At 32.9% G+C, this 24,357-nt stretch overlaps 1 pseudogene; it reads right to left on the bottom strand.

Annotated features, from left to right (window-relative positions):
* Nucleotides 1-268: 268 nt before the first annotated feature.
* LOC149151339 (beta-galactosidase-like) lies at nucleotides 269-24,066 on the bottom strand (annotated as a pseudogene).
* Nucleotides 24,067-24,357: the final 291 nt, after the last annotated feature.

Genomic DNA, 24,357 nt, shown 5'->3' with positions numbered 1-24,357 from the left:
GTATAATTAGCCTAAAATGTCATTTCAAAATCTGGAAAAAATATAAAAAAAAAAAACTGGGATTGGTAGGAGAAACAGAGACATAAGTTTGGCAATGAAAGATCATAGTACTAGAAACAAAAAATGACGAAGGGAATGACATGACATTTAATAAAAACAAATTCTCATTAAAATAATCTTTTGCTCAGTTTTCCAAGTAATTGTTCATTTTGTCTTGAATCATCATATTTTTGTAAATTTATATCTACAATAATGATATGCTTGTATTTTAGTTCACAAAAATACCATCCAAGGTTTTGAAGCCAACCTGTAGACCAATAGTCATACTCAAGAGAGAAATTTTGTTTTTTTCCAACATTTAACTTGAAACCAGATGAAAACCTCACTTTCGGGTCCTCCCTCTTACCATACTCACTCTCTAAAAGGATCCATGAAAACTTTAAATCCAATTTGCAGAACCCTGGAAGAAGTATAGCTCTAAGTTCTCTATACTCTTGATTTATTCAAGGAAAAATCATCCCTATCATAAACTAGAATTTCCAGTTATTTGATGGTATGAAACTTGACACAACAACATGTTAAAAAGTGGATAATTATAGCTAAAGTTTAATTGTAAATAAGAAAATACCTGAAAGATCACCATTTATGAATACATGCAATGCATCATCTGTTGACTGTAGAGTAAGGACTGGTAGACCACCATTATTTATAAAGGGCTCATCTTCATCAACTTCCACACTACTCAATATAGGATTTAATTAGTGTTTAGGAATGCATGAAGCCATGAATGCATGCCTATGAATGAAAACTTTACATTTAAATCAAATGCTAATGAATTGAACATCAGTAGATACCCTTCCTGTCAATTTTATATAGGCAGCATGTTGAAAATCAAAACACTGATATAATTGAAATGAAGATAAATAACATATCTTTTAGACAAACTGTAAAATAGTATAAATACATGGGAAGGCAACAAAATTTTTTGAATCCAATGATTCATGTTAGTACTCCTCTTCTCCCAATTATGAGTTCTAATTTTTTTTTTTTTTTAATTTTATTTCGAGTTTCACACACATTTAATACATGGGCCAGTGCAAGTATGATAAATAAGCAAGAGCTCATTCAATATAGGAAAGGAGAAAGATGCAAAATGTCATATACAAATATAAATATTAAAAAAGAAGGTAGTATCCCATGAACAATCAAAAGTAGTGTTATTAACATAAAATTGGAAAGTTCAAATTAAAAAAGATACAAAATTCAAATCTAAGCATGCTCTTTCCCAAGGACAATCCACTAAAATTTCAACTCTAACCACACTAATTAGCATCAGACAAGAAAAAACTTCATTGAGAAAATATGATAAGGAAACTATGGTGTTGTTGTAGGGAAAACCCAACATCCCCCAATTATTTGAAATAATGGGGATCATTTCCATTAATTTTTGGCTAAACATCTTTTATGATTTTCATTTAAGTTAATTGCCTTACAATTTTATCATTTTTTCATTTTCATCGGATTTCTGTTTTGATTATGTTATTCAATCCGAATTTTCACAAAATTTCCATCGATACTTGTTTCGATTCGTTTGGTCAACTGGTTTGTAAATGGCACCCCTTTGAAATTTGATTATTTTCTCGTCTGGACTAAAAATGTAAAAAAATGTATAATATTTCAATTTTTCATAACTAATTAAGTTTAATAGTCATTCATTGTAAATACTAACTCTTATTTAGCTCTTACTAATATTTTTTCATTTTTCACTAATGTTCCTACAAACTTGACCCAGCTAAATCATACAACAAATGAAAACGTGTTTCAGAATCTTGATAATTTACTCCAATTTATTATTTTAAAACAATTTGCCAGAAAATTACAAAATATCTATAGTCCAATTTATAGGATTATTAATTCCACGTGGACCCCACTTCATATCACTTCCTTCTTTCAAAAAAATACAATAAAAAATTGTGATCAACAATCTATGATGCGATATTGTAATTGCGATACATCACAAATTGCATATCGAAAAATAAAATTATTTATTTTTATGTGCTTGTATTAAACCATCCAATATGCAATTTGGAAAAAATACGAAAATTAAAAAATTTTAATATAAAATTTTGTTTCTCCATATGCCTCACCCTCGCATCACCCCACCTCACTCTACACTCACCTCCATTACCTTGTCTCTCCATCACCCCCACCTCCCTCCACTTCTTATCACTCCCACCTTATCACTCCATTATCCCAAACCTCCACCATCATTAACATTCTCCACCCTTCATATATGTAACTTGTAAAAACAAAAGACTGTAATTTTAAAGATTTAAATTAATATTATAATAATATATAATAATATATATATATATATATATATATATATATATATATATATATATTAATTATTATATTAATATAATATTATTTTAATTAAACATTAAGTTAAATGTTGTTAATAATTAATTTATAATTAATTAAGTTTAATAATTTAAATATATTTAATTAGAATTACTCAATTAATAACTATAGTTCAATTTATGAGTAGAAATAAATTTAAAATTCAGATTTTTTTTTGTTCACACAACAAAATTTTCAGAATTTTTCCAGATTTGATTCATAAAATTTTGAGATTCATAGAATGAGTTTTAGTTGGCCAAATTAGGTCAATGACGGATCATTGGAAATATAAATCATGGAACACATTTCTAAGGAGGTTTCATTAACATATTTAATCATTTATTGGGTCTAACATCCAAGAGAAGATCAAACTTTGAATTTTTAAATAAAACTAATTTTTCTGAGCTTTATTTTCTGTGTTTTCATTTGCCCAAGCCTGTTATGAATGAAATTTCATTCGTCAATGATATCCTTAGCCAATTAAATCATCACATGCATCAATAGAAAATCAAATTTCCTTTTTAATTATTTATTTAATTGAATTTGATTAAATTTGTTTTAATTCTAGATTTGGCATTGTGATTTTATTTTTTGCATTTTAATTTTTTATTTTATTTATTTTTGCAGGAAAACAGTTGAAGGTATGAGGAGAAAAATATCTCAATCAATGAGAATGCTCCAACAATTGAAAAATGGAAATTTGAGCCAATAAAAATGGATTGAACATATTTCTTCTTCAACAAACTTTATTTTTAAGAATTCTTTTCAAACTATTACAAATAGCAGATTGTAGAATGTCATAAGGGTTTTTCTTCTTAGCAATTTTGGAATTCTCAAAGCACTTATGTAATAGGTATTTAGATTTGTAGGTGAGAGGAGAGAAAATCTCAGATCTGGAGTTACTGAGGGTTTTTCTTTTGCATTCTGAATTATGTATGGAGAACGGAGCTATCACTACTGCAGTTTTTGTTTTAATAATAGAAATTCAAGCATTGTAGAAAACTATTGGAGACCAAAGCAGGGAAACTGATTTAATAAATTGGTATTTCTAATACTATTGTTTTAAATACTAGTTTCATTTTATGATGGTAGGAATGTTTAATTTTATTCATATTTATATACTATTATCGACATGAGTAATGTGTCTCAATTATATGTTATTATTTATCTCTGCTCTTATGAGTTGAATTCTAATTTCTGAGTAATTATTTACTCAGAAATATGGCTTTTAATACCAATTTAACAAATAATGATATGTTGTGAACTATTTCCTTGTATTATTGTTTAGTTATTCGAATTACTGATTTAACAATCAATATCATTTTGTGAAATACTTCCTAAATGTTGTTGGTTGATTATTTCAATTAAGAGGTCTTTGAATAGAAAGTGTTTTGGTAATCATAATGTCTGTTATTGAACTACTTTGTTACCTTGATATTCATTATAACTCGAACATATTTAAATCCCAATTATTTAAATATCTTTTTCTTGGTTGGGTTAGATCTATATCTTTCTAATTGAGATATGATTAGGATTTAGTTCCTTTTTCTTGCATTTAAATTAATTATACATTTCTAAAAGTCATCTTCATAAAGAGGCAAGCTTTAGTTGTGGCTTGGCTGAGCCCCATATTAGCTTAAGGATCACTTTCTTGCCTGATCAGCAAGAGAGTTGATCTGATGTCTCTTCTCCATTAGTAAATGAAATTCATATTTTAAGCCATTTTGGAGATTGAAAGAAGTTAAATGGACCTAGTTAAACCAGTCGGATCCACCATTCCAAACAGAAAAGGAAATGCTTTAAGGTCCGAGCTGGGTGGTCATCCCCCATTTTGTTGCAGTGAATTTCGAGGCTTCAACATTTTGGCGCTAGAAGGAGGGCATGGAACTCATTGTCTATTAGAGTCTTTGAATTATAACATTTCATTTTTTATAATGGCTCCTCTTAAAATTCCAATTTGGAATTGTAATTTTAGACGTGCATCTTCCAATACTCCACCCGAAGTGGTAAGACTCTTGTCTCAAGTAAAGTTTAATGGTAAGAGAAATTCTTCTGCTTTTAATCATGTCTTTCAATTTATTTAAAAAATTTCAAATTATACTTTTGATGATATTTATGAAGGCATTTTATGCAAGATTTTTACTCTTACATTCACGACAAAAGACAAAAGCTAGTGTCAATCACTTCCAGTTGTCTCAATTCACAACTGGGATCAATTTGTTACAATGCTTCTTTGTAAATTTGACGCCTATAACTACAAACAAGTATGTGAAGATTTTGAAGATTTACTAAAATTTGAAAATGAATCTTTGATTGATTTTACCATCAAGTTTTGTTTAAATTGTTTGAAATTTAAAATTGAAGAAAAACCTACGTAAGAGGAATTATTAGATTTCTATGAATATATTTTCTCCCTTCCTCCCATTCATAATCCATGTGAAACTATTTCAATATTTTCTCAAACTCCTCCTAATTACATTAACACAATTGAGAATTCCAATATGAAGGTGCAACCAAATGATGATGAAGTGGCCTCTATTATGTACAATCAATTTCTTCATTTAGTGCACACTTCCTACAGTGTTGATAGTGATTGGGATGCACCTTCACATGTCAGTGAATCTCAATCACAAAGCTTGGGAAATTTTACTATTCAACTGAAAGAAAGTACTAGCAATAATATTGAAGAAGGTATCGCTTTGAAATCTGAAAATCAGTGCGCGTCAGATTTAGAATATTAGAGAATAAATCAGCAAGGACAAGCAACGATTAAAAATCCCAATAACATGCAATATGCTGTATAAATTTCTGAACTCTTTTGTGATGAGTAGATGTAAAATTCAAGACAATAAAGAAATATTCTTCAAGAAAGCACAAGTACACAAATGAATAATCTGAAATCTGAAATTTACAATGAAAAGAATGCACAAGAGTTCTCAAATAGAGACATTTTCAAATCCATTTCTTCTAATTCTCATTTTTCCCTTTATCCTGATATTTTTGCTGATAACAATTTATCCTCTCTTAACAATAATGATTTTTCAGAAAATAGAGAGGCTGATCTAATTCAATTTTCAATTAGATTTTATCAAGATAGAGAATTAATTATTGATCATTCTTCTTGCATTAATGAACATGTGCTTCATATTCCTTCTTGTTTTGATACATTGGATGAGATCAAAGGGAATTTTAATGAATGTTATGAGGTCATTTATGATAGTTACTTTGACATTGAAGATATTGATTTGTCTCATTCCCAATTGAATCCTCATGATTTCAGTATTCACAGAACCCCAATCTATGATTTATATGATGATCAAACTCCCATTCATATTCATAGTTGTGACTCTCTTTCTAAGTCACTAGTTGGTATTAGCAATCATTCAAATTCTATTACTCTGACCAAGTCTTACAAAAAACAAATTGTTTTAAGTTATTCTCAATTGTGATGTAACAATAATTGTAACACTAGTGTAAACTATGATTTGATTTTACTATTTTCCTTCACTTATTTTATATAATTTCAAATTTGTTTTTTGTTTTTAGTTTTCAATTTTTAGATACTTTATGCTTGCATATTGAGCAACTCAATATTGAACAGTCAATTGATGTGTTGCCTGAATGGGAAAATGAAGTTTCACATTCTAATCATGAACATCAAAGACTATTTCTCTTCCAATTCCAATTGATGTTCATTTCTTATTAATTACTTCTATCTTGGAGTAGTATGATCTGGATTATCCACAGTATCATGTTCAATCTGTCGACGTTTCAAACCCCAAAGGGGGTCCATCATCAGGACTAATTTTTAGAATATGATTGATAGTTCTTTGAGAGAAGAATCATGCGACCAGAGTATAAATAAACTTAAATCTTGATAAATTTTTATATAAAGAAGCCGACCCTCATATATACATATGAATATTATAATAATTTTAGTTTAATTAATTAATTTTTATTCTTATTTTTATTTTAATTGTTTTACTTAATTGATTTTAATATGTAGATTATTAATCCTTTTTATTCCCTTGATTCTATTAATTTTCTTATTTTTATTTTATTTAACCTAAGAATATAAAAATGTCTTTTAATTAATATAATTAATTCATAAATTCTTTTAATTAATCAATTAATTAATTATAATTCTATCCATTGTTTTTATTATTATCTTTATTTTATTTTAGTTAATTAATCCTAAGTAATAAATAGAGAAACATTCTTGTTTAATTAATTCAATTAATTAGTTAATTAATTTTATTTTATTTGATTAATTAATTTAATTCATAATTTTGTTTAACGCTAATTGTTTAATTTATTTTAATTAATTTAATTAAATTTAACTATTTTAATTGATTAATGTAATTTAATTATTTTAATTTAATTTAATTTAATTTATTAATTTTATTAATCTTATTAATTTTGAAAACCTATGATACTATGCTTCTAAAGGTTTCGACGGATTTATTTGTCTAATCAGGGGAAGCCAATTTCCACTAATCTCACTTCCATTGTCCTTGTTGAGGTTTTGAGGAAATTTCATAATTTCGATGGCCTCTCTGATTTTCCTCTTTTGATAATTATACTCTCTAGTAATTATTTTAGCATCTTCTAGACACACATGATGTTTGGTTTTGGATGAGTGTTCCACAAGGGCTGATGTACGAGATCTCCCATTCTTTATATCGGCTATGTGCTCTTTAAGTCTTATTCTTAGAGACCGATCTGTTTCCCCAATATAACTCTTGCCACAAGAGCAATCAATCTTGTACACACCCTTGAGATCTCGATGATCAATGTTATCCTTGACTGACCTCATCATTTGCCTTATTGTTCCACATGTTGTAAATTGAGTGTTTATGTTATTCTTTCCTAAAAATTTTGCAATCTTATCCGTAATCCCTTGGATGAATGGAAGGTATACTCTCCCACAATTTTCTTTATCTTTCATGTTTTCAGGAGGACTTTTAGAGAGGATCTTATCCTGAGCTTTTCTTATATCTTTTTTAATACTAAACTCTTTGTATCCTAGGTTTTTGAAGACTGAGGTTAAATGTTCAATCTCCTCATTTAGGTGATCAGGGTCAGAAATCCTAAGAGCCCTAACAGCTAGAGTGTTTAAGACGCCAAATTTTTGGGAAGGATGATGGTAGGAGTCAGCATGAAGATAGCTATCAGTATGTGTTTTCTTCCTATAGACCTGGTGTCCCAAAGTTCCATCCTCTTTTCTACTGATGAGAACATCTAGAAAGCGGATTTTACCGTTCTCTTCAAGCTCCATAGTAAACTGGATTTCGGGAGATATAGAGTTAATATGATTGAAAAACTTCCCCAGTTCAACCTTGCCATGAGTCCATTTTAAGTTTGTGTCATCAAAAAATCTTTTCCACCAAGTTGGTTTCAAAGGGTGAGTCAAGGGCTTTTCTTTCAAAGTACTCCATGTATAAGTTGGCGACAATAGGTGAGAGCGGAGAACCCATGGCGACTCCCAATATTTGTTCATAATAATGGTCTTGAAAGCTGAAAAAAGTGGACCGTAAACAAATTTCTGCAAGTTTTGTTGTTTCAGGATCGGTGGCTATCTTTATAATATGAACAGCTTCATATAGAGGAATCTTTGTAAACAAAGAAACCACGTCAAAACTTACTAGAATATCATCCTTATCCACTCTTTCATTCTTAATAAAATTAACAAAATCATTTGAGTCTTTTATAAAAGAGTCTGTGTTACCAACTAGAGGTTTTAGGATCTTAGCTACATACTTAGCTAATTCATAGGTTGGGGAACCAGTGGTGTTAACAATAGGTCTAAGAGGGACTCCTTCCTTATGAATTTTTGGTAATCCATAGATTCGAGGTATAAATTCACAGGATGGGATCAACTTCTTTTTTATTTTATCTTTAAGGTTAGTTTCCATGATGGCTTTCTTTACTTGTTTTATTACCTTGGGAATAGGGTTGGAGTTGATTCTTCTATAGCTCCCACAATTTAAATGCTCATTCATCTTATGAATGTAATCATCCTTATTTAACACAACAGTGGCTCCTCCTTTATCCGCCTTAAGCACAACTATCTTATCATTATTACGAAGAGATCTAAGAGCCTCCCGACCCTCTTTATTTAAATTACTCCTTGGCCGCTTAGATTTCAACATAACTAGGAAGCATTCCTGTCTTACTATCTCCTTATTATTTAATGAAAGGCTCTGAGTCCCATTCTCAATGTTGTAGATGATGCTTTCAAATGGAATGTTCTTGGGAGAGACCGCGAATCCCAATCCTTTGCTAAGGGTATTAATCTCTTCCGGAGTGAGCATTACAGATGAGAGATTAACGACTCTCTTATCATGTTTATTGGGAACATTGGGGATCCCATGAACAGACTTATTGGACTTATGAGATTCTGCCCCAAGCTGATTGTTAACCGCAGCACTGTCACTATTAATAATTCTACAACCTAGATTAATTTTTGAATCAATATTTTTACCATCTATGTTTTTTCTGCCCTTATATTCATAACCATAATGCACTGAATTTACCTCATCTATGATCCTTCTAGCAATATTGCTGCCATTTAGTATGGTTTTAATACCATACTCGTTTATGCTATCACCGCTTTCAACACCAGAATTATTAATGCAGGAAACCACGTTGTAACCAACGCTGTCATCAGCAGCGTTTTTATCACAGGTCTCACTGGAATTATCCACGCAGGTCTGATCATTGTCATCGCTATTCTCCACGCAGGTCAGATCCTTGTAACTGGTATTTTCTGCGTTAATATTATTGTAATAATCATCCACACAGGATATCACGTTGTCCCTGCGTTCTGTTGACATTGATACTGTGCTGTTCTCAAAGGCAGTGTCAACAAGAGCGTGTATTTTCACAATGTGACCAGTAATCTGATTTAATTAATAATCTTCCATTATATTTAACAAATTTCCATCCATATTTCATAGAACCCTTTGAAAAATATTTAGAAAGTTTCCCTTCAAGGAAGATTGTTAATAGTTTAACACTTTCACATAACACTAACAAATTTACGCAGATCATTGTATCTAAAAGTTCATTTCCACAATCTAGCCTAACATCTTCTCTTTTGAATATATCCCAATCAATAGTTAAAATCCATCTACATTTCTATGATCCAATTGAAATTCAGCTGGAAAGAGCATTTCAAGAGAAGATAATTAAGTTGCTTTTTGTAAATATGTTAGCAAGGAATGTACATTCTACTTTCAAATTTAGCTTTATGAGTTTAATTATATTTATGTTTTTATTACTAATGTTTGACCTGTACATACATGTAGAAATTATAATGAGAGAGTGATTACATTGGAAGTATGAATGTACCTAGTCATGTTTCCTTAATTAAGTTAGAAGTAGGAATAGGTTAATTTAGATTATATTTCTTTTATGTTAGCACCTATTTCATTATTTCAAATTTTCAATAAAGTAAGTAATGAATCTGACTTCTTCTAAGCATTCCCTTTAATTTTCGAAAAAGAGGCTTAAAACATTTTAAAACATCTTGAATAATCAAAACATGCATATTTGTGAAGTCCTTAATTGTCTTGTTTTAAAACAAACATCACATTGATCATAGATATGAATAAATTCCAAGAATTTTCTATAGCTTGACAATTTGGATTCATAAGTATTTGTGAAAAGAAACTCATTTTCACCACTCTTGTCTTCCGATATAAATTAGAAGTGGATGAAATTTGAAAATTCATTACTTAGCATTTTATATTAAATTAGTAGGTGAGGTTGAACATATGCAAATTTTGAGAAAATTTGGGGGAATTTGAAGATTCAAGAGGTAAATTTAAAATCAATTTTCTTACAGGTATGTGTTTACAAATTCATCGTCATTTATTGTTAGTTTTACTTTTTCAAATGTTATTTCTTATTTCTGTTCAGTTTCTTTTGTAGGTCTTCATCGACTTAATTGTGGAGACTTAAGATACGCAAGCAACCAAACCTTTTCAAATCTGTAACATATTTAGGGAAGTATTATTGGTTTTTCATCAGAATTAGAGTATTTTTAGTTTTTCTTTCATTCATTAAAAACCCCAAAAAGCATTTAAAAATAGTATCAGAAGATTCATCTCAGAGAACTCTAATAGCATAATTGTGATCATTTAAAAAGCTTCGATAAACATAATCCTTTATCCAATATTTTCGATATTTATTAAAAGGGTTTTTTTTAAGGAAAAGTTAACTTAATCGCTTTATTTATAATTGAATATTTTAAGAATTTGTTGTCCCCACATAATGCCACATCTGATATCACATTCTGCATATCGGAAGTTTTCAATTGAGCATATCCCCAATATCTCAAATCACCGATCTCCGATAGTTGACTTCACCAATATTGCAATGACTATACAACCCCAAACCCGATACCACATTTAAATCTAGTTCTCAAAAATATCGCTTTCATTCATAAATAACAATTTCGGTAGGTGCATACGTTTAAAGGTCCCAATTTCCTGGATCTAATATGAAATTAAATCTTCATTATAAAACTATGAGGTCCATTCTTCATCGTACATCGACATATGTTGCATTCGATACTCAAATTCCAATCGCCGATCTCTCATAAAACCCAAAACCGATCCCACTAATGTGCCACGTCATCTATCTCATTATTGCTATCGCAAGAATAATTTCAGTGTTTCATTTTATTAAACAACTCTGATCTCTCGATATGCCTATTCTTTGATAATGCAATTAATTCATCGCAATTTCCCATTGCATATGATCATATCACAATCCTGCTACCACAATGCTTATATCACATTGCGATAAATCAAATGAAGTTTTGTCTTAACATCCTTTGATGTGATAAACTCTGATTTATGCCTCTCTACCATTATCTCTTAACTATTGTATAACACAATCGCATATCGGAAAAAGTTGAATTTTGCAATATGAATTTATGCATGGGAAAGATGCTTCTGATGTGAAACATCTGATGAAGCTTTGTTCTCTATAAAAGAATTTAAGACACTTTTGGGCGGACATTATGGTAATTTATAAATTCATAAGAAATTTTGAACATGGCTAAACCATTTTCGGTTTTTCTTATATTTGGATTTTAATATATCACTCTATATTTAATATGCGAAATGCAATACCTTTCCATTTATACTTTTGTATTTCATTATTTTGATTTGGTCTTAATTCTCAACAATTTATAAAAATCATGGAGTTGATATGAAACTTATAATATTATGAGAACATTCATTGTTGCAATTCATTAAAAATCATCATTTCATTCTCATATTTGATGAATTTAGTTCACTTCAAATTCCTGGAACATGAAACATTGTTTTATTCTAGTTTGTTGCTTGTTTTAGTTTAGATTTAATAAGTGAAGATAGTGGGTCAATAAGATTTCAGTCAATTCAACTTCTTCATCCTTTTAATTCTAATTAAAGGAAGAAGTTATCTTTTGTTGGAGAAACTGATACCTCTCAGGGAATATTAAACGCAATTCTCCAAATGGTAAGTTCCATGTGTCCACTTTCATTTATTTACTTTTGGTTTCAGTTTTGTTTTTAAATTTTTGTTGATGTAAAACTCTATTTTGTAGCTCCTCATAAAACTTCTCGTGCTTCTACCAGATCACATTTGGAATTCGCTTTCATTTGTTCAGTAATGATCCACGTCGAATCAACTACACAAGGGAGTTTATGAACCTTTAGTTTGTTTCTTTAAGCATTTGTTTTGTTAGAAAATGGTTAAGATGATGCTTTGAAACAAAACAATTGACACCAGACAATTTTTTCCGTTGTTGCTGAATTTTATCATCATTGTTATTAGAAGCCAAAACGCTTATAGCTCTGCAAGATCAAATTCATCTAAATCTCAACAAAAGAAGGAAAATTCACATGATCATTTTATTTTACTTCATCTTGTTGAGACATTGGTATAAACTATCTTGTTAGAGTTTATCTTTTAAAACTTTAAATTTTCTTTCACTGTCTTCATTTTTATTTTTGATTGTTGATTTCTTTTCTTACTTTAACTCAGGAATTATTTTTCTTTTCTTTTTAGATTTGTTTTGATTTTCATGACTTTTCCATGAAATATGTGAAAGGACCTTTCTTATTCAACAACGGTTGACATACATGGGGAAATCTTAATTTTGCCTATATCAGTGAATTTCATTTATCATTAAAGGCATATCCTTATGAAACCATAATTCCTCTTGCTTTAAATATTTTTCATGGAGGAACACACATCTTTTCTAAGTGATTGAGTTTAATTTTTCAAAGAAATAATTGATTTGAGTTTAACACAATGAGTCCTTCCTACCCTTCCACATAAAAGCCTTTGATTGATAGCTGCAGGCAAAGAATTTGGAGCAAACATTAAGAAAGTATTATGTCCATTAAACATAAATCTCTATTACCATATCACCTCTTTCACTCAAATAAACCATGAATTACAAGCTTAAAAATGTTCTTATCAAAAGGGTGATTAAAAAGGAAGATTGAGAAATTCAAGTAAACCCGTCGGGGCTATGGACGCTCGATGGCAATGGGACTAAGCTTGAATGGCATAAAAGACAACTTCTTTGGGGTATTGGTCAAACTCACTAGCAGCGAAGCAATGTCAGAGACAATCACAAAATGAATATATGCTTTATCAAAAACTCCTATCTCTACCTTCTTCTATTATTATATGAGGTAGTTTTAAAACAAAATTTCCCAAATTTGGATTCATGACTTTTACTTTAGTTTTCTTTGAGTACTTATTTTTATAAACTCATATTGCTTAATCTATTTTATGTGGGACCTATGGAAATATTTTATTGTTAGATGATTTCATAAACTCCATTATTTTTAACCTTTGGATAAATTAAAGTTCATTATCTTTAACCAGAGATAATTGGTTCTTTCTAGTGTGTCGCTATTGTTGTAGGGAAAACACAACATCCCACCATTATTTGAAATAATGGGGACTCTTTCTATTAATTTTTGGCTAAACATATTTTATGATTTTCATTTAAGTTAATTGTCTTACAACTTGATCATTTTTTCATTTTCGTCGGATTTATGTTTTGATTGTTCTATTGAATCCAAATTTTCAGAGGCTTTCCATCGATACTTGTTTCGATTCATTTGGTCAACTAGTTTGTAAATGGTACTCATTTGAAGTTGGATAGTTTTCTTGTCTTAACTAAAAATGTAAAAAATTGTATAATATTTCAATTTTTCATAACTAATTAAGTTCAATAGTCATTTATTGTAAATATTAACTCTTATTTATTTCTTACTAATATTCTTTCATTTTTTTACTAATGGTCCTACAAAATTGACCCAGCTAAATCATACAACAGATGAAAATGTGTTTCAGAATCTTGGTAATTTACTCCAATTTATTATTTAAAACAAGTTTCCAAGACCGAATTCTCAAAATTGCAAAGTGGCTATAGTCCAATTTATAGAATTATTAATTCCACGTGGGCCCCACTTCATATCACTTCCTTCCAAAAAATGCAATAAAAAATTGCGATCAACAATTTGCGATGCAATAGTGCGATTACAATACATCGCAAATCGCAAAATAAAATTGTTTGTTTTTATGTACTTGTATTAAACCATCAATATGCGATTTGGAAAAAATACAAAATGTTAAAAAATTTTAATATAAAATTTTATTTCTCTTTCTACCTCTTGTGCCTCCACCTCACAATCCACTCACCTCCCTTACCTTATCTCTCCATCACCCTCACCTCCCTCCACTTCTTATCACTACCACCTTATCACAAACCTCCACCCTCCATATACGTAACTTGTGAAAACAAAAGACTCTGTAATTTAAAAAATTAAATTAATATTATAATAATTATAATTTTATTATAATATATATATATATATATATATATATATATATATATATATATATATATATATATATATATATATATGTTGGCATTATGATACATATGTTGTACTTGATGGCAACCCACTCATCTCAGATAATAAATTATAGTGTAGAGAAAAAGTTCACGCACTTTCATGCAAGGAAAAGCGCGTATATGTTGGAGAACTTACCTTTGGTCCATGGTAGTTAGTCCTTGGTATTTGAACCTATGAGGAAAAGCGCGTATATGTTGGAGAACTTACCTTTGGTCCATGGTAGTTAGTCCTTGGTATTTGAACCTATGAGGAAAAACGCGTATATGTTGGAGAACTTACCTTTGGTCCATGGTAGTTAGTCCTTGGTATTTGAACCTATGGTTTTGGACCATGGTACTTCGTCAAAAGTGTTGATCTCACGTACTTTCATGGTTGGTTCATGGTATTAGTCCAACAGTTTTTTTTGATCCTATGGTTTTGGCCCGTGGTATTGTGAAAGGCTTAAGCCTATATAAAGCAAAGGAGATCACTTGGCTAATTGATCCTTGCAATTGAATATCTTAAGATCTGAAATATTGGGTTATTGTTTTGAAAGTTTGATCTATGAAAGTGAAGTTGAAAGCGAATCTGTGAAGGGTGATCTCTCGAGCGCTGCAGCTGCGGAAGTGCGGAGGTGCCACAGAAGGCGCAGTGCGGAGACGCCACAGAGGCGCCACAGAAGGCGCAGTGCGGAGATGCCACAAAGGCGCCACAGAAGGCACAGTGTGGAGGCGCGCCACAGAAGGCGCAGTGAGGAGACGCCACAGAGGCAGCCGCCACAGAAGGTGCAGTGCGGAGGCGCCACAGAAGGCGCAGTGCGGAGGCGCCACAGAAGACGCAGTGCAGAGGCGCCACAGAAGGCGCAGTGCGGAGACGCCACAGAAGGCACAGTGCGGAGGCACCACAGAAGGTGCAGTGTGGAGATGTCACAAAGGCGCCATAGAAGGCACAGTGCGGAGGCGCCACAGAAGGCGCAGGTGCAGAGGTAGTACATATATCCGCAGATCTATACCAGTGAAGTTGCGATCCCTGCTTAAAATTTGTTTTAACTGCCTTTGACTATTCTGTAGCGTTTTGGGTGCATAACTGATGTTTGGTTACTGGTATTGAGTTCAAATAACAGCATGATTAATGACTTATCTTTATGTACTAGATCTGGTTGATAACTCTCATAATATCATTGTATATGTATGGATCTGGTGATTGGGTGATTCAGAAGGTTGTTTGATTATGAGCTTCAATGTTGTTGTTGGGTCCAGTATGAAAATTGGATGAAAAGTGGCCTTTCAGATTATGTGTTGTGCTTCAGTGTATCCAGTCTGAAAATTGATGAAACGTGGTACCTGGAGGAGAGAAGATTGTAGGCCAGCGCCTATGTACTAGTATCTAAGCTAGTACAAAAGCTAAGGGAGATCTTTGGAGCATTGTAGTAGGTAGCAGCCTACGTACTAGTAAATGGATCGGCTAGTACAAGAGCAAAGGGGGTTGTAGCTCCCGTACTGGTATAAGACTGAACCAGTACAAATATTGTAAAAGGATTTTCTTATTAAGAAGAAGATTGAGATGACTTGCAGCAGGTGGTTTTTCTCCCGCATTGGGTTTCCACCTTATATCATGGTGTTCATGTGTGTGCCTTATGTGTGATGATCTATTCTCTATTATGGCATCTGTTATCTGATAATATGGTTGATAATGTTCTAATGCACTCATTGAAGATCAATTAACTTAATCATAAGAAGTTGTGGAAGTAGCATATATGAATCTGATTATGGAAATGAAAAAGTTTTATTAATGTGATAATACTGATTCACCCCCCCCTCTCAATATTATTTCCAACAATTGGTATCAGAGCAGGTCCTTTGATAGAAGCTTGATCGCTTGAAGGAGATCCGTGGAACAATGGGAAAGAAGCTTAAGAAGAAAGCACCTAAGAAAAAGAAGTCATCTCAGAAGAACTATGACAGTGGGAGAATCGATGGGGGATTAGGTATAAGAAGCTCTTCAGATTCAGAATCATTATCAGGTATGAATATATTATCCTTTGATGTTCCAGCTATCTTTCCTTTTGGAAGAGATGAAAGTGATAGCGAAACTACTGAATTTGCTTTTATGGGTGAACAAGAAAGATATCAAATAGAGGCAGAATTTAAAAGGCTGTCAGACAAAATTAGAGATCAACAAGATCTATTGAACAAAAGGGAATGTGATTTCAAAGAAGAAGCTACCAAACTAAAGGCCCAACTAGAAGAAGGAAACAAGGTAAGAAAGCTACTCAAGGACAAAGAAGACCAATGTCAAAAATTGCAGCATGAAGTGACATCATTAAGAAAAGAAGTCAATGAAAGAAGCACAACCATCAAGAAACTCAAAGATAGATCCAGCTACTATGAAAATCTTGAAGCTACAATCCTCTCACTAAAAGGAGATCTTGAAGAATCAAAGAAGCAGAATACAGATCTACTCCAAGCTATTGCAAAACAAGAAAATGAAGTCACCAGCTTAAAATCTCAACTAGAATGTGCCTTCCGAGTTCGTCAAATGCAGCAGGATCTAAATGAAGAACAAGAAAAGGAGATTCTCAAACTAAGGGAACAAATGGAAGAAGGAAGGAAAGCTGAAGAAGATTTGAAAAAGCAATCTCTTGAAAAGGAAGAACAGCTTCAGGTTGAGGTAAATATCTTGAAAGGTAAACTAGAAGAAAAGGATAAGCTTTTACGATTTCAAGATAGTTCTAAAGTCTTGGATGATATTCTTAGTAGTCAAAGGTCTCCTGCTATAAAGACTGGTCTTGGTTTCCATGAATCTGTTGAAGGTGAATCTAGTTCACAAGTTGAGGCAAGGAACTCTAAAGAGAAATCTAAAGTGATCAATGAAGAAATGAAAGATCAATCTCATCATCAACCAAGAAAAGAGATTCCTCAAAGAAAATCCTTTACTCCTCCTATGAATAATGTTGAATGTTATGTATGTCATAATCTTGGACATGTTGTAGCTAGATGTAGAAGAAGAAGGGTTCAAGACCATTATGCAGAAAGATCATCACATTCAAGGTACTTTTATAGATATTGCTTTGCTTGCAATATGTTTGGTCACAAAGCTGCTGATTGTTACAGGAGGAATATGAAACATGTAAGATGTTATACATGTAACAAGCTTGGACATATAGCTAAGGAATGCAGGAACAAAGTGTGGGCACCATATCAAAAGGAGAAAATGTCATCATCACGCTTGAAGATATGGAGGAAAAAGGAAGTACAGTCAGAAAAAGGCGGCACTTCACAACGTACAGACATACCAAAATCAGAGGGAGATGAAAGTACAAAACTTCAGTGTCCTGAATCTCATATGCAAACTCCATAAAGGAAAGTTGCATATATATGCGAGTTAGTTACTACACAGTCGCGTATATGATTGTTTGAAGAAAGGCAGTAGGGACAGATTCAAGAGAAGGATCAGTTTTGCTCTAGTTAATAATAATGATGTGTGGATATGATGGTTAGAAGTGTTTTGGTTCTAACTTGATATTGATGATGTCTTGATACTTCTTATTGATATGCATGATCAGACAGATGGCACAGGTTTAGAGGGAGCATATGGACTTAATGCATTATTGGCATTATGGTTAATAGTCCTTGGTGATGATACTTATATGGATAAATGATTCATCTTGCTATGGTTATGAGTTGTTCACATGGTTCTTGGATCAGATTTATGGTTGATTCTCTAATGATGCTTGCATGGGAAGCACTTAGCTTGAATTCACATCTTCTTGATGTTGAGTCACTCATACGTTGTTGTCGTCATATGCATAAAGATCATATATTACAGTTATGATTCCTTTCATTCTTGGCACAAATGGATGAGGATTGTTGGCTAGATACAGGGATGATTATTCAAAGTTGCATTGTTGGAGACATGATGATAATGAGCTCTTATCTATATGATGATAGGATTGTTTCATACATATGTTGATTAATGAAGATATTCCCAATTGATGATACTTGATTCATGTAGATCTGGATGGCTATGATGTTTCTCACATAGAATGTGAAATTCTGTTGATGCGGACATACCTTGATGATTCATGCACTAATACAAGTTGCTGGTCTAGTTGCTATTGACAGATACTATGGAGCAGATCATAAAGTGTTGTTGCTGATGTTCATCTTATTTAGGTGATGTCATATCAAGACTCATGATGTAATAGTGTCATCTCTTCAGGTCATGTAACGACCTATGTTGGTTTCCCCACTATGCCTGGGATGAAGATGTAATGTATTTGGTTTTCATTTTTCTGATATATCCCCACTTGGTTGGATGATGGATGTATGTATTGAATCTTTTAGGAAGGTCATTTTTGATGTAGAACATCCTTTTGCAGACCTTGCTTACAGTCAGGGGGAGCCTGAGCATGAACAACACTATATAGCAGAGCAGACATTTCAGCTTGTTCTCAGAAAGAGCATGATCAGATTGGTGCACCATGACATATACAAAGGGGGAGCTCATTCAGAGATTTCAACAGGTACTCAGGGGGAGCTTATAATGCATTGTTGGCATTATGGAGGACGTACAGAAGGAGATCTTGGATGTTGGTCTGATTATTGCTGCAATCTATCTCTTTCATGGTCATGGATTATGGTTCTTCTTTGCAGATCTGGTTTATAGTCAGGGGGAGCATGTTCTTAGGGGGAGCATAACCCTTTGCCCTTGATGTCAAAGGGGGAGAGTGATTGGTTGTTGTTGCCATTAAGTCCAAAGGGGGAGATTGTTGGCATTATGATACATATGTTGTACTTGATGGAAACCCACTCATCTCAGATAATAAATTATAGTGTAGAGAAAAGTTCACGCACTTTTATGCCGAGAAAAGTTTATTTCATGTAGAGAAAAAGTTCACGCACTTTCATGCAAGGAAAAGCACGTATATGTTGGAGAACTTACCTTTGGTCCATGGTAGTTAGTCCTTGGTATTTGAACCTATGAGGAAAAGAACGTATATGTTGGAGAACTTACCTTTGGTCCATGGTAGTTAGTCCTTGGTATTTGAACCTATGAGGAAAAGCGCGTATATGTTGGAGAACTTACCTTTGGTCCATGGTAGTTAGTCCTTGGTATTTGAACCTATGAGGAAAAGCGCGTATATGTTGGAGAACTTACCTTTGGTCCATGGTAGTTAGTCCTTGGTATTTGAACCTATGGTTTTGGACCATGGTACTTCGTCAAAAGTGTTGATCTCACGTACTTTCATGGTTGGTTCATGGTATTAGTCCAACAATTTTTTTTGATCCTATGGTTTTGGCCCGTGGTATTGTGAAAGGCCTAAGCCTATATAAAGCAAAGGAGATCACTTGGCTAATTGATCCTTGCAATTGAATATCTTAAGATCTGAAATATTGGGTTATTGTTTTGAAAGTTTGATTTATGAAAGTGAAGTTGAAAGCGAATCTGTGAAGGGTGATCTCTCGAGTGCTGCAGCTGTGGAAGTGCGGAGGCACCACAGAAGGCGCAGTGTGGAGGCGCCATAGAAGGCGCAGTGCGGAGACGCCATAGAAGGCGCAGTGCGGAGACGCCACAGAGGCACCACAGAAGGCGCAGTGCGGAGGCGCCACAGAAGGCGCAGTGCGGAGACGCCACAGAGGCGCCACAGAAGGCGCAGTGCGGAGGCGCCACAGAAGGCGCAGTGCGGAGGCGCCATAGAAGGCGCAGTGCAGAGGCGCCACAGAAGGCGCAGTGCGGAGACGCCACAGAAGGCGCAGTGCAGAGGCGCCACAGAAGGCGCAGTGCGGAGGCGCCACAGAAGGCGCAGTGCAGAGGCGCCACAGAAGGCGCAGTGCGGAGACGCCACAGAGGCACCACATAAGGCGTAGTGCGGAGGCACCACAGAAGGCGCAGTGCGGAGGCACCACAGAAGGCATAGTGCGGAGACGTCACAAAGGCGCCATAGAAGGCGCAGTGCGGAGGCGCCACAGAAGGCGCATGTGCGGTGGTCGCGGCGCCACAGAAGGCGCAGGTGCGGAGGTAGTACAGATATCCGCAGATCTATACCAGTGAAGTTGCGATCCCTGCTTAAAATTTGTTTTAACTGCCTTTGACTATTCTGCAACGTTTTGGGTGCATAACTGATGTTTGGTTACTGGTATTTAGTTCAGATAACAGCATGATTAATGACTTATCTTTATGTACTAGATCTGGTTGATAACTCTCATAATATCATTGTATATGTATGGATCTGGTGATTGGGTGATTCAGAAGGTTGTTTGATTATGAGCTTCAATGTTGTTGTTGGGTCCAGTATGAAAATTGGATGAAAAGTGGCCTTTCAGATTATGTGTTGTGCTTCAGTGTATCCAGTCTGAAAATTGATGAAACGTGGTACCTGGAGGAGAGAAGATTGTAGGCCAGCGCCTATGTACTAGTATCTAAGCTAGTACAAAAGCTAAGGGAGGTCTTTGGAGCATTGTAGCAGGTAGCAGCCTGCGTACTAGTAAATGGATCGGCTAGTACAAGAGAAAAGGGGGTTGTAGCTCCCGTACTGGTATAAGACTGCACCAGTACAAATATTGTAAAAGGATTTTCTTATTAAGAAGAAGATTGAGATGACTTGCAGCAGGTGGTTTTTCTCCCGCATTGGGTTTCCACCTTATATCATGGTGTTCATGTGTGTGCCTTATGTGTGATGATCTATTCTCTATTACGGCATCTGTTATCTGATAATATGGTTGATAATGTTCTAATGCACTCATTGAAGATCAATTAACTTAATCATAAGAAGTTGTGGAAGTAACATATATGAATCTGATTATGGAAATGAAAAAGTTTTATTAATGTGATAATACTAATTCACCCCCCCCCCCTCTCAGTATTATTTCCAACAATATATATATATATATATATATATATTTAATTTTAATTAAACATTAAATTAAATGTTATTAATAATTAATTAAGTTTAATGATTTAAATATATTTAATTATAATTACTTAATTAATAATTATAGTTTAATTTAGGATTAGAAATTAATTAAAAATTATGATTTTCTTGTCCTAGGCAACAAAATTTCTAGAATTTTACTAGATTTGACTCATCAACTTTGGAGACTCATAGATTGAGTGTTACTTGGACAAATGAGGTCCACGACGCCTAATTGGAAAGATAGAATCATGGAGCACATTTCTGAGGATGTTCCATTGACAAATTTAATCATTTATTGGGTCTAAAATCCAACAAAAGATCAAGCTCCGAATTTTTAAATAAAACTATTTTTTCTGAGTTTTATTTTCTGCGTTTTCATTTTCCCAAGCCTCTTCTGAATGAAAATCCATTCGTCAATGATATCCTTAGCCAACTAAATCATCCCAGGCATAAATAGAAATCTCAGATTTCATTTTCAATTATTTATTTAATTGAATTTGATTAGATTTGTTTTAATTCAAGATTTGGGATTGAGATTGTGATTTTATTTTTGCATCTTAATTTTGTTTTGATTTCTTTTTGCATGAAACCAATGGAAGAGATCAGAAGAAAAAGATTTCAATCAATGAGAATTAGCCAACAATTGAAAATTGGTTTTTGAGCCAAAAAAAATTGATTGAACAGATTCCTTCTTCAACAAACTTTCTGGTTAAGAATTCTTTTGAAACTATGATAAATAAAACATTGTAGAATGTAATAAGGGCTTCTCTTCTTGGGAATTCTGGAATTCTAAAAGCGCTTATGTAATAGGGATTTAGAGTTGTAGGTTAGAGAAGAGAAAATATTAGATCCGAGGTTATTGAAGGTTTTTCTTTTTCATTCTGAATTATGTATGGAGAACAAAGCTAGCACTACTACAGTTCATGTTTTAACAACAAAAATTCAATTATTGTAGAAGGTTGTTGGAGACTAGAGCAGGGAAACTAATTCAATAAATTGGTATTTCTATTACCATTGTTTTAAATACTAGTTTCATGTTATGATGGCAAGAATGTGTCATTTTATTCATATTTGTGCACTATTGTCGATATGAGTAATGTCTCTCAATTATATGTTATTATTTATCTATGCTCTTATGGGTTGAATTCTAATTTCTAAGTATCTATTTACTCAGAAATCTATCTTTTAATATTGATTTAACAAATAATGATATGTTGTAAACTATGTCCTCATATTATTGTTCAATTATTTGAATTTCTTATTTAACAATCGATATCATTTTGTGAACTACTTCCTAAATGTTGTTGGTTGATTATTTTAGTTATAAGGTCTCTGAATAAAATGTGTTTTGGTATTCATAATGTCAGTTAATTCAACTACTTCGTTAGCTTGATATTCATTATAAGCCAGACATATTTAAATCCCAATTATTTAAATATCTTGCTCTTGGTTGGGTTAAATCTATATCTTCCTAATTGAGATAGGATTAGGATTTAGTTCCTTTGCATTTTAGAATAATTTTGCATTTAGATTAATTCTACATTTCTGAAAGTCATCTTCATAAAGATGAAAGCTTTAGTTGTGGCTTGGCTGAGCCCCAAATCAGCTCAAGGATAACTTTCTTTCCTGATCGGCAAGAGAGATGATCTGATGTCTCTTCTCCATTAGTGGATAAAAGTCATGTTTTAAGCCATTTTAGAGATTGAGAGAAGGGAACTAGACCTAGTTAAACCAGTCGGATTCACCATTTTAAAAGGAAAAGGAACTGCTTTAAGGTCCGGACCAGTTGGTCATCCCCCATGTTGTTGCAGCGAATTTTGAGGCTTCAACATGTGTGTCACCTTGTTATGTACCACAAGTAATCAGTATTATCTCTTGTGATGTTAATCTTCTCTATCAAACCCACTGCAATGATGGAATTATCTTCAAAAGAGGCAATATTTTCATCAATAGAATCACAAGAAAACCCTCTAGTGGGTTGCATTCTCATTTGTGACATTTGTACGCCAACCTATTACAACGAGATAATCATATTTTATGTAGATTCTATAGTAACAAATGCATGTAGATTTGGTAAAAGAGAGGCCCAACACACCTCGTTATCGAAGGTAGAAAAGTAGTGCGTTGAAATAGAAAGCTTAATGTTAGACACCAACAGAAAATTTTGAATTAGAAAACAGAATAATTTCCACAAAATTTATCACCCACGATACCAAATCTATTAATAGTTAATATAATATTGAGCATGTGACATGCTACAATATACATACATGCAAGCTAGGTATCAAAAAAACCATAACAGAAACAAAATACATATTTTCTATTTTATTATCAACTGCTCACTGAGATATCGAATACGTGTTCTTTTTTATATTATCACTTGGAATAGTGGCTAACTTGATTAATTGTTTGGTGCATATAAGAAGTTATTCCAAATTGAGTCTAGATTATATACTTACATTTTTCAAGTTTATGCTCAAATTAGAATAGGAAACTTGCAACAAAAGTGATCAACATCTAGATAAGTTTGTGGGCCAACTTTAACAAGTTGCATGAGTCTCAATACTTTGAGATATGGAAAAAAGGGCTAGAATCACAACTCTAATAAATCAAGGTTATCATATTTGCAATATTGAAAACCACATTTCTACAATCAGGGATAATGCTAATAGACCACGGAGCTATTTTATAACATTGACCATTAAAGATGACTCTTCCAACATTATTTGAATCATAATTTATAAGAAATGCAACTGCATAATTTCCAACTCCTACATAATATACATAAGCTTGAATAGGAAACAGGTAAGTCAATTTTGTCCTGCATAACATCCTTTAAAAGGAGAAACTTTTCTATTTTATGTCTACCAGAGTGTGTAGAAGAAAATGTTAATTGTAGAACTGCAATAATGAGTGTGCGCCATTGGTTTTGTTTTAAATGGTATCACTTTTATATCTATAAATATTCAAAATCCTATGGGAATTTTACATTTATTACCTTCGAATGCTTGAACTGTAGCCAAACCTGGTGAAATTCCTTCTTTTATTTGAGGTACCCTTCAAACTTATTAATCAAGGACTTAATCAAACCATTGCCCCGTTTCTTCCTAGGCACATACATAA

This window comes from Pinus tabuliformis, chromosome 9, assembly GCF_031772625.1.
Source record: "Pinus tabuliformis cultivar Carrire ecotype Pingquan chromosome 9, CPIR1, whole genome shotgun sequence".
In the NCBI taxonomy this organism is placed as follows: Eukaryota; Viridiplantae; Streptophyta; class Pinopsida; order Pinales; family Pinaceae; genus Pinus; species Pinus tabuliformis.
Note: the sequence above shows the minus strand (reverse complement) of the source record. Positions and strands in the feature narration are given on the sequence as shown.